Here is an 8,980-nt window from a genome sequence, read left to right on the forward strand (position 1 = left end):
GGTCATTGGTAAGAGCTTGAAAATAATTATCACTTTAATTTTTAGTTGTAATTGGATTTGAAATGTGGTCCTAAGTGTCAAGAATTTATTCTTAATAGAGGATGTAGACTTCTTCTATAGAGGTCAGTGATAGCGGCTACACATTCATATTTTATTTCCTACTGTCCACTCCTTCAGAATTAAAAACAAGTTTATCAACTAAGGACAAAGAAAGTTCAGTTATTTGAACTTTGAAGGTATTCAAGGTCTCTCTGAAATAAAATTTTCAAAAGTAAGGCATTTTATTCTTGTCCACTGGGTCATGAACTATGGTCCTTTATTTATATGATTAGAGAAATTTTTGGAAGACAGAGACAGGTCAAAATGGTCATTACAATTGTGTGTTTAGTTGTGTAAAGGAAAAGACCCGTTTTGAGTTTAAATCCCATTCCTTCATAGAGAATATTGATTACGTGAGTCATTGAGGAACTCTTGTTTAACTAAAGACTGGTTCTGATTTTATTATCAATACAATGGATTTCTATACTTATTTATACTTTAGAGACTGTAGTGGTATATAACTGTATTTATTTTAAGGCCTTACAACATGAGCATTTCTCACATTTTTGAAAGAGTTAACTGCGAATAAGCCATTTTCATTTTAGGCTTTATTCAGTGAAGCTAGATGACAATTGTCATGGGTGTAGGTTGAAGGCCTAAGGAGTTGTTTGTATATGTTATTTATAGCTATGAAGGTAAGAAAATCAAATAAAAACTAGAAAGAGTACCCCACTTTAACTATGAAATACTTTATTTTATTTATGTTACTGACTCCTGAGGCCTCATGGAAATAAAGTGCAAGTTAACAGAAGTTATTTGGAAATCCCTTTATCTTTAGAATATAGTCCTTTAGTCTGGAATGCTCACTCCTGTTCTGGGAACATTTTGTTATTAACATACGCTTGTTCCACTCACTACTCTCATTATTGGAGGAACATGATATACACCACTGCTGGTAGCACAGAGATTACAGTTCATTGGGGAGAAAAGCACTTAAAAATAATCACAACAATAAAATAGAGGTCTGTGCATAGCTCTGTAAAACCAGGAAGCAGAGCCCCTCACTGTGGGAAGTCAAGGATGACCAACCAATCCTTGCTTCCGTACCCTGTTTCTTATTCAAGGCTCAGTTCTTCATTTGTGCTCTTGAGTCTAACTCATCCCACCTCTTCTTCAAGGACCTTGGGCACAACGATTGTTGTTCCCTTTCTTATTTGCATTTCCAAATGTTTCTTTCTAGTGTTCTTTGGTTCCATAGCCTAAGCCTGCTCATTATCATCTTCAGAATAAAAGACAGCTCGTGATGGGCTACTCCAGAACTATTAACTCTTTCCTTTCCTTGCTTCACGGCCATGCTTCACAGCATGTCTGCCTACAACTGATTTCTTGTTTTCCTTTCATTCTATTCTTCCACAGCTGTCATTTGGATTTTGACCTTACCACTGCACTGAGACTACCTTGTCCCAGGTGAGAAACAACCCTCTCAAGAGTGTAAGCTCCTCGAGAGTGCGCACTGTCTGCCTGTGCATTGTGTGTGCACTCACACCAGACGTGGCACAAAGTAAGAGCATGATAAGCATTGTGAATAAATGAGTGATTTCTTTTCTTACTTTCTGTGGTATTTTCAGCATCTCCTTCATTGTCTTGCAGTCACTCTTTTCCTCCTTGGTTTCTGATACGCGATCCTCTCAGTTCTCCTATTACTTTCCTGGGTACTTCTTATACTTCCTTTATTAGGTACTTTTCCTCTGACCACATAGTAAATATTAGTTTTCTTTCTGAATTTTATTCTATATTATTTTTTCTTTTCAGTCAACATATTTCACTGTGAGATAGAAAAATTATAGACAGACAGGAAAATGGCTGCAGTAGATAGGATTAAGGAGGAAAGCATAACAAAGCCAGAGGAAATCACTTTATTCAAGCTGCAGGACCATCAGAGTAAAACTCAGGTGTAGAGGGGAAGGGCCATTCAGTTTGTAACAAAGCCAAACTGAAAAGCCTGGGAAAGCCCAGGTGCAGGGAAGGGCCAATCAGTGTGTAGTTAACAATTTCAAACTGCAGAGATCATTCGCAGTCTGAAGAGATAAGGTAATAGCCTCTTGTCAATCACAGGTGTCAATCAAGTAGTCCCACACCTGGGGAAGAACAGCCTGACCCAGGTAAAAACTCCCAGGCTCCTGCGAGCCACACCTTTTTGAGCCTTGCTATTGCTTGGGGCCAGCTCCAAACCCTGTGGAGTGTACTTTTTCTCCTAATAATGCCACCTTAAGGCCTCTGGGCCTTTGCCCGCTTTTTGCCTTGCCTTTCCTTGGAGCCTGCTCCAAACTCTTTGGAGTGTACTGTCCCTTTTAATAATGGCCCTTGAGCCACTACTTTCTGCCTGGGCCCGCTTCTATTTCTTCGAAGTGTACTTTTTCTTCTAATAAACTGCTCTTTCACTACTTGACCTCAGTATCTCGTTCAATTCTTTGCTTGAGATTCCAAGAACCTGGACACTGCATCAAGGTGGGCCCATCCTCTGGTAATGTGGTGGCTACGATTCCCAGTGTTCCTCCCCGAGGCCGGGTTTGACCCCCAGGTGTGGGAGCCAAGCCCCGACTTCTCACTGAGAAGGGCCCACTCTCTGGTAACAACTGTAGGTGTTTATAGTTCTCGAATTCATATTGCTATATTAAATTGAGTGTATCCAATGCTTACTTGATATCTGTTTGTATTTCCTACAGTTGCTTCAAAATCGGCATAGCCAAATCTTCTTGAAGAATTAGTCCACTTCCAGCATTTCCTGTGTCGTGCAGGAGACCCTGCTCACTGCGCCATTTGTCATGCGGGGCGGCCTGCGGGGTCTCTGCTCCCGCTCCCCATACAAGAACGTAGGATATGGTGAGGCCAAAAAGGAACACCCACGGAGCCATAGGTAGGGGAGTCATACCACTATATTCTCTCTGGCGGCACTATACTCTCACTGGAGGCTGGATCCACACTGTCCGCAAACCGCCATACACGCTTGCCAGCCCAGCCGCCATCTTCTTGCTAGCCCCCATTCTCTCTCTCTTCCTTCTCCCTCTCTCTCCTAGCGTAGCCACAGCAGTTATATTAGTGGCCAATGGCTCACTGGTTACAGCTGACGGCCAACTAGCCACAGCTGATAGCCATGCAATCACAGTTGGCCATTTACTACCTGAGCCAGCACCTGTTTATGTGAGGCCGAGAGCCTGGAAACTACTTTCTGGGGCTCTGCCTCCACACCTGTCTAGTGAAAGATGGTATGCCCCAAACCCAGAAACCTAGTGATAACTGTGTATTAATCCTTCCCTGACCCCTATACCTCATGCCCCAAATCACTAAGTCTTATAGGTTTTATCTTCTCATGTCTGATATCTGACTCTTGAATTCATCACCACGGCTGTAGGCCTTCATCATCTCTCACGTGGGTCAATGAAATAGATTTTTAACAGTCACTTGACCTCAATCTTGTTCTTACCAATTTTTTGTATATCTGTGGCCTGAATGGTCTTCCTAAAGAATAAAATTGGTAATATTATATCCCAGACTAAAATATTTCAATGGCTCTGATAGGACACTGTATCAGAAAATTTAACAGTGTCTAAATGGTAAAGTCAATTTATTGGATAATCTCACTAAAATACAGAGTGGGCCTCATGTATGTTTTTTTTTTTTTTTTTTTTTTACTTTCCCTTCCATGCCATTAACTTCACCTGCAAATGGTACAAGAAACTTCCATATTCAGAGGAAAGGCAGTTCCAGTCAGTTCCCACAACCATATAAAGGAGGCCTTGGCTTCATGTTGACTGGACGTTCTTTAAACAAATCCCCTTGGGTAGGGAATTGTAGTGCATTAACTCATTTAGGCCTTGGTTAGTGTCTCTCACTGAACAACCACTTGTGGCAAGGGGGGTAGGATCACACTGATGGTTGAGATCATTTGTGACCACCCCTGAACTTGGAATGGAGTGAATCCCATTCAAACTACATGGCTGCCACACGATGGGAATGGGGTAGGTTGGTACAGGACAGGCAACCACAGTTCCCCTAGAAATGTCATAGGTTTCCATTTTTATCTCTTGTAGAATACCTGTCTGCACTGTTATTTTATACACACTGATCTAGTTGCCAAATCAGTCTGTTTGCTGTATCTGCACCTATGCTCACCTGCTCTTTCTGCATGAAATGCAAACTCCTATTCCTTTTTCAAAAGTTGGTAGAGTCATCACCTCTATGAAGCCATTTGTGATGCTCATTCCCTATGTAGAATCTGTTAATTCCTTACGGGATTCATCTCTCTTCTTTTTTACCATAAACCTGCCGTATGGTATGGTATGGTATTTATTTATTTATTTATTTATTTATTTATTTATCTATCTATTTATTTATTTATTTACATGATTAAATTTTAAGGCTTTGGGGGCAGAGAAGTTTTCTCAGTTGCCTTGAGGTCCCCAGTGCTAGTACAATGTCTGGCAACATAGTGGATAAGGCTCCCTGGAATCAGGGAAAAGAAATGCCATTTCCTCTAACATTTTAGACATAAACACATTTAAAAAGAGGATATGTTTTCCAGTGAAAAGCTTTCAAGTTCTCAGTTTCAAGTACATGTGCCATGTAGTCAAGATCTGGAAGAAAAGATCTACTTTGAGGTGAGGCAGCACAGAGAGAAAAAAATTTAAACTATTTTGGCAAATGAAGACAGCCATGACTCTAAAATGGATGGAAAATGGATTGGATGGTTATGAAAGTTCTAATTTCTCATTCTCCGTTTCTTGATTGTTTGGGGAAAGCAACAGAAATCTTAGTAGATGTCCCAGAACCCAAGCCGACAGCTAACCTTTCAATAAGGGAAGTGTGCAGCAGATGATTCTCATTTGTAAGAACAAATAAATATCTTACCTTGATTTCTGCTGGTAACCAAAGCCTTCAGATTCTCATTATCTAGATGCCATCATCTCTCTTGCCCCCAGGATCAAATAAGTCATTAGAGCCTATTGATTGTTCCTTAGAAATGTCTCCTATGTTTATATTTGACAAACAAGTTTCTGTGACGGGATGGTAAAGGCAATAAGCAGTCTTTCTGCAGAGAAGAAAGTAAAATATGAAGGGGGAGGAGGTTTCAGAAATGTCTTGGGGGTCACAAGGGGAGAAAGTAGCCAGGACTGTGGGGTTGTGGTTAGAGTTTAAAGGAAAGAAATGCAATAAATCCCCTATCAAAAATTTGCTTAATTCACTGCATCCCTTCCAACTTTATATTGAGAGAAGAATATTTTAGACAGCAATGTATCCTAGAGAAAGTAATATATCCATTTTCCCGGAGATTTGAGAATTTTGGAAATACTATATTAGGAAGTCTAGAGTACTTCCTTCAAGTTCTTATTAAAGTTCTGCTGCTTACTGATATGCAGTTCCTGTGCAAAACAACAACAACCAAAAAACACCACTACCAACACCACTACCAACACAGCTTGGTCAGTCCCCAAATGTCCTTTAGTGAGGGTTCATATATAAAACCAAAAAAGGTAAAAAGTTTATCAATTGTTTTTCAAATCCCTTTGATATTTTAGGTGGACAGTTTTCAGCAAAATGATAAGAAAATATCTTGAGCTTCTGGAATTAAATTGGGTACTCTTTACAGCTATAATAAAAGAGTGAACCAATAAATTCACTGCCTTGCTTTAGATGAAGAAATAGTTCTAGTTCATACAGTTAGGGAGCTGGGAAGACAATTTTAGTTCTCAATAAAGAAGACCAAATAAACTACTAAAATACGTGATTCCTTCAGCCACTATCTAAATCGACCGAGGTGATGTGAGTGATAGAACACCTTGAGCTCCGTAAAAACATCACAGCATGAGTAGAGATTACTAACAATAAGCCTCTATATAGACTCAAGTGCTTAATAAAATAGTATTAGTTACCACTTTCAACAGTTAAGTTTTCCATTTAAAACAAATTTTCCTTGTTATGGTCAGACAATTTCCATGTATGGAGAATCATTCAAATCATTGCCTCTTCTCTTTACCAAGTCCATTAATCTTCCTTTAACACTTCATGTTGAAATAGGAGAAATAGGAGAAACTAGGAGAAAAGACAGAGTTTAGGTCATTGTGTTGCAAAAGGTTTTGCCATGCTGGACAGTGTCTCAATTGTCATACTTCTGGCAATTAGATGTTTTGTTTTAAGAAACATCTGCTTCTGAATGATTATCTGCTTCTGAATGAATCTGAATAATAAATAAGTAAACAATGAGATAATGGGCTCAGATGATGTAGCATACAATATCCATCTTTTATCCCCCCAAGCTCCAACATAGCCCCTAGACACTAATTTTATTCCTTGTCTGTGTATCTGAAAAGAACTGCCATAATACACTTCAAGCTTGGAGGAATTAATTTGTGAAAATCTGTGCGTGGGGCCTGAGCTGGCAGTGAGCTGGAATAGTGGTTAGGGAACAATCTCTTCACTGACAGGGAACTAACATCATCCAGAATCTCACATAGTGCTGATGTCTTAGAGCTCTGTCAGCAAGAATCCCATTATTTTCTATATGTACCAAAAACACCAAGTTAAGTGTTTAATGATGTTATGGAATATGAATTGTTTCTATGAATACATTTAATAATGTAGGAAATCTTACTGAAGATGTATTTAGATAGAGCCTTTCACCTAAGACAAATATGCTCACTGTCTTATTGTTTTTTCAGTTGAAAGGGAAAATAAATTTGACCAACTCAATTTTCGACTTTGTTTTTAAAAATAAGATTGTGTACGTTTCTCAGATTTTGGAAGGGTGTTGCCATATATCTGAAGCTCTAAATTTAAAAAAAAATTATGAGGCAATTATATTTTAGTCTTCAATATTATAACACATTATAATATTTAATGATCATAATGGTAATTCTGATTTATGGTTATATGGTTAAATGTAATCTGAGTATTTTTTTTATGAAGGTAGAATGTATGTAATCCATTTTTAAAAGATGACACTTCCAAATCCTTAAAAAAAATTAATGCTTTTAAAAGATGCTTTACTAATCTCACACAATATTCAAAAAGACATTTATTCTCTTAGAAGTTTGTAGCAGTAATGATCATTTAGTTCAAATCTCTAATTTCTTTTTAGGTCCAGGAAATTAAGTAACTTGCTTAAGCTTACACTGAAAAAGAGTGATGAACCTCAATTTGTATCTAGATTTGTAGATTCAAAGTCTAGTTTATCTTTATCACATTACATAATACAGGCAAGATTTTACTTTCTTTCTCTCTAAAAAGTCTCATATAATAAATGACTAAAACATAATGAAAAATGTAATTAACAATTTTAAATGAAACAAGGAAAAAAAATAAACCTTTATTTATTAGAGCGTCTATTATATGCTAGTAACTATGCCAGACAAGTTCATGTAATTTGTTGATTTCAGTAATATTATCCACATTTTCAGAGACAAAAACAGACAAATAAACAAACAAACCTTTAATACTCAAGTGTTCTAATTTTCTCAATATCATTCCATTCTTAAGTGGCATGTCTGGGATTTGAACCCATGTCTTTCAGAGCCACTCTACCTGATTGCCAAGTCTATATCCATGAAAGGACACAATCAATGGTGACTTGTATTGGACTTTGCTGACCAGTTATGAAAACATATAAATAATCCCATACACAGTAGTTTAATTTTACAAATTTGTACCACCTTTTCTAATGGAATGACTCCTATTGTAGGTAAAAGGGCCCACTCAGTACTCATAAATCATGAGTGAGTTATCCCCCTGGGAAGCTCCCCAAAGGAAATAAGGGCAGCCATTTTGAAGAGATCTCCACAGTATCTGAGGGCTACATCAATTACACGTTGCAGTCCCTTAAACACTTGAAGGAGGGAGAGAAGTTAATGGTGGCTTCTGCAGAAGTACCATTGGGGAAGGGGCATACACATGGATCATGGAAAGACAGTACACATGGATCTTAGAGAGAAATAACCATCCTCTGTTATTTACGATTGTAAGAATCCCCCAACTGGGACCTAGTTTGGTCAGGAGACACAGATTGACATTCTCCCAAAGCATCTCCCAGGCTAGTTGGTAGAGTTCCCAGTTCAGTCTGAGTAGCTGAGTCTAATGTCTTGTTTTTGGAGACACTGCCTAGAGGCAGTTATGTTTATCTGTCTGGTTCTCTTATGCCACCAACTGGGGAATATTTGTCTGCCCTACAGAGCATCAGAGCAACAGCTATAAGAATAAAGGTGGGAAAGACATCCAGAATTATGGACAAGTGTTTTATGAGGGAGATGGGGCCTTCCCCTGCTATTTCCAATAGACTTCTTGGATAGTTAAGGGAAACAGTGATCAAATCATCATCAGCGTCCCCTGGCAAGGTATAGAAAACTCAGCAGCTAGTAAAATTCAAAGTTCTTACAGCCATCTGGGCATTTTCTTTCACAGAGAAGGTTTCCAGGGCAATTCGGAAATGCAAAAGATCATTAAGATCCCTCCATGTCTCGCAACTCTGGAGTCCAAAGTGTTCCCTCTTAAAGTGCAAGAGTTTTTGCTTTCCACTACTACAAAATCTGTGATTCATTACAGTAGCTATAGGGTTACCTTTTCCCAACCATCCTCTGTTATCTAAACCTTTCACCCAGAAAAATCATGTGAAAGAGGAATAAGGACATTTTTATAAAACCTTCAAAGACCCATATGCACCCTACTTTGGCCATGTGGGCCAGTGTAGGGGGCTTGTTGTGCAGTGTGCTCAACCAAATAGTCTTTATTCTTACACTCTAAAATCACATAAATTCAACAAGAGAATCCAGGTGGCTGGAGTAGAATTCAGTTTGAATCCCCTAAGACATTTTTGCCTCAGTTGCCACTTGGAGAATGTACTAACTCATCTAGCCTAGCAGTGCTGTTAAGGAAAAGAAAGAAGCATGATGCT

Source organism: Rhinolophus sinicus, chromosome 17, assembly GCF_057876585.1.
Source record: "Rhinolophus sinicus isolate RSI-liver-muscle chromosome 17, RSI-T2T, whole genome shotgun sequence".
Taxonomy (NCBI): Eukaryota; Metazoa; Chordata; class Mammalia; order Chiroptera; family Rhinolophidae; genus Rhinolophus; species Rhinolophus sinicus.